This window comes from Periplaneta americana, chromosome 3 (assembly GCF_040183065.1).
Source record: "Periplaneta americana isolate PAMFEO1 chromosome 3, P.americana_PAMFEO1_priV1, whole genome shotgun sequence".
In the NCBI taxonomy this organism is placed as follows: Eukaryota; Metazoa; Arthropoda; class Insecta; order Blattodea; family Blattidae; genus Periplaneta; species Periplaneta americana.
Genome location: NC_091119.1, coordinates 193,917,690 through 193,921,482, shown reverse-complemented (window position 1 = coordinate 193,921,482; position 3,793 = coordinate 193,917,690).

Sequence of the window (3,793 nt, the reverse complement as noted above, 5' to 3'; positions counted from 1 at the left end):
CGTGTCAGCCTGTTCAACTGTTAAATAGAATTTTTACTAACTTATAACAAGGACGAAGAGAAGAATAATGTTATAACTTACATTAATCCTTGTACCCTGTTTGGGGTCTTTTCTGACCCCGATGATTATATAAAGTTAATTAGTAGGCACAATTTTTATTTCACAACTTTCAACTTACAGAATATGCCCCTCTGAACCCTTTTATAACCCATAAATGTCGTCATCATCATCATCATCATCATCATCTTCACTTCATGGTTTAGGCTCAGTGCCTGTTCCGTCTTCACATTTTATTCAGTTCCACCTCTTCCTAGGACGTCCGACATCTCTTTTGCCTTTAGGTTGGTATTGTTGTACCAGTGCTGGAATTCTTTCATTATCCATTCGAGACAGGTGTTCTTTCCACTTTTCTTTATAATCTTCAACTTTTTCGTTTATGTTGTATATATTTAATTCTTTACGGATATCCTCATTTCTTATCAGATCCCTTCTTGTACATCCCTTTACTCTGCGAAGAAACCTCATCTCTGCAGCCTGTAATTTACTTTCATCTCGTTCTTTAATTATCCATGATTCGCTTCCATATGTCAACACGGGTACTGCCATAGTTTTATAGAACTTTAGTTTTGTTTCTTTTCTAGTTTTATTTTTAGTGTTCTATTTATTGTTCCGCATATCCACTGGAATTTGCTTATTTTGTTGTCAATATCTCTATCTACGTCATACGTTATATTACAACCTAAATAATCAAAATGAGATACTTGTTCTATGGGCTTATTATCAACTATTGTTTTTGTACGAATTGGAAATTTACCACTATGAGCCATTACTTTAGTTTTATGAGTTGATATGCTCAAATTATAGTCTTCTTTTCCTAGTAGGTGTACTAGTTTGTGAATGGCATATTGCAATTTTTCTTCACTGTCTTGCATTAATGTTACATCATCGGCAAACATTAGAACATTTAAAAATGTATCTTTACTAATCTTTATACCTGGATTCACCTCCACTTTCCATTCTTTAATTAAGTCATCTAGATAGGCCTATATGTTGAAGAGACTAGGTGATAGGCTACAACCTTGTCTGAGTCCTTGATTTATTCTTATTTCTTCTGTTTTCGATGTTCCTGTGCTTATTATTATCTTTGTATCTGTGTAGAAGCATTTTATTATTTCTATCAAATGTGGAGGGTAACCTTTATTGTACATTATTTTCCATAATTTGGATCGTTCTACACAATCAAAAGCTTTATCGAAGTCAACGAAAGCTACCATAAATGTATAAACGCATTTTAAACAGGGATTTGTGCGTCGTAATCGCAGAATGTATGTCATGGAGTCAGAAAAGGTCCCTTTAAGGATTTATGTTTTTTTTTTTTTTCATTTCAGATTCTTTCTTGTTACGGGTTTAACTGTTAATGTAAGTCTCCAGTTGGTAATACTGTTGTGTTTACATTTCAAAAGTAGAGACAGCATCGTTGCATTGTTGTTGTTACAGATATAGTGCAGGTTATAGTGAAACACAATATTCGAGACGATTTAGAAAATGATGAACTACAATTTTTAGAGAGTGATGAAAGTGTTGATCATAATATGAACAAAAGAATACTATATTAGAATATTGTAATAAATGTGTTGACTAATTATTCAGTGGAATAAGAAAGACTATGCGGAACAGTAGAGTAAATAATAAGCTTAATATTATCCATGTCTCCTGTGATAATCATAATAGTTAATTTTGGTTTCTGAAGTTGTTTGTCAGTTCGTTTGTTGTCACATTCCTGTCATTTCTGTCCTGTGAAATGAAGAATACTTAGTGACAAATATTATTCACAGGCCCTATAATATAAATGTCAGTTACTTTTTTTTTTTTTTTCCATTTTATAACCTGTGAGTATTGAGGTAATTTTACGTGTAACAATAGTACATTATGCAACGAGCCTATAATGAAGGTAATTAAGAAGTGAGTATGGATATTTATGAAACGAGCGCAAGCGAGTTTCATAATTTTCATACGAGCTTCTTAATTACCATTATAGGCGAGTTTCATACGACTTTTTATGCTCGACCATATTTCTAACTTGATATTAATTTTTGAGCAATGTCCCGTATGTTGTGAGTTGTGCGCAGACGCGAAAGTATTGATTTTTTCCGAGGAACAGATGTCCACATTGACCTTGCTAGGCCATAAGAACCTACAGAGATAACATTGACATTAAATTATACATTGAAAAACGAGATGACAAATGGAATTTATTTGAATATTATTTACAATTAACGCTAATTATTATAGTAACAGAACATAACCTTCTGCGACAGTATTGGATTTCCAGCCTCCGTGACTTTTCGCTAATTCTCTTTCGATTGCATATCCGAGAATAATCGATACTTTCGGTTTTATAACGGTAGAAAGCTGACCTGTCATTGGCTGAACAGTTGTAACCCGAGTCGTCATTGGCTGAAAGACCTGACCTTTAATGAGTAGGTGTACTTTAATGACATGCATTAAAGGTCTGCTACCAGGTGTATAATTACTACATTTCGGCATGGTCGAGCATAAAAAAAATTAAACAATAAATTTTGTCAACTAATTCTTCAGTGAGATAAGACCACAGTCTACTATATACAGTCACGAAGCTTGAGTTTTGAGGGTGCTAGAAACAATAGACTGTGACGGTACTATTTTGCATTGGGTGTAATGAGGCGATATTAGCGATCCTAGTGGTGAGCAACTATCTAATGTTTGCATATTTACTACGTTATGCTAGACTGTGATAAGACTGTGATCAAGAGCAATAACAAATTCTAAGAGGAGAAAAACTATCCTTGTTCCGTCTAATATTTATTCTAGCTACTTTTACTTCTTGAAAATAAATAAATAAATAAATTAATTAATTAATTGACTAAGTAAACAAGTAAATAATTAAATAATTACTTAAATAAATAAATAATTAAATTAAATATTTAAATAAATAAATAAATAAGTAAAATAATAACATAAAGGACTAAAAAAGATAACAAAAAAACAAGAAATGATGTACTTTTATATTCCATCTATTATTTGCATGCATTATGTTCATAAAAATGCTTAACTATGTTGGGGTCATAAAATCCGAAACTGAGATTACGTAATTCTATAGGAAACAGAGTACAAGGGTTGAACGTGGCTTAAAGAAGTCATATATTCATCGCGTTTCTATTAGGTTTCATCGTCTTCTTCTTCTTCTTCTTCTTCTTCTTCTTCTACTACCCTCTTTTCTTCTCTTTGTCCTCCCTGTTTTCTGTTCTCAACATCTATCTTTCTTCTCACCTTCTTTTTCCATTCGTACCAGCAAGAAGAAGCCGAAAGAACGCGCAAGACGTCACTATAATATTTGATAATGGCAGAAACGACGCCGAAACTAGTTACAAATTATACTACCTACAGAGGTGTGAAAATTATTAGAATAATCTTAATTTTAAAGGTTTTTTAATAGTTCCTTCAAAAATATTCATTGAATTGATGAATATTGGTATATAATATTACTATACTGATGTAGGATATATTTACTACTAACAATGCCGGAAAGCATTGTTGTACATTGGTATTTTTCTTATTTTACAATTGTTATGGGAATTCAGAAATTATTATATTATGTTGGCGGAATTGGAAACATAAAAAATTAATTAAGAAATGCTTTAAACAAATTGTTCTTTGTGTTTACATTGTTGTGAAGGTTCAAATGAACGTATACATCTGTTTTGTGCATATAATTTTTTATGTTTCCAATTCCGCCAACATAATATAATAATTT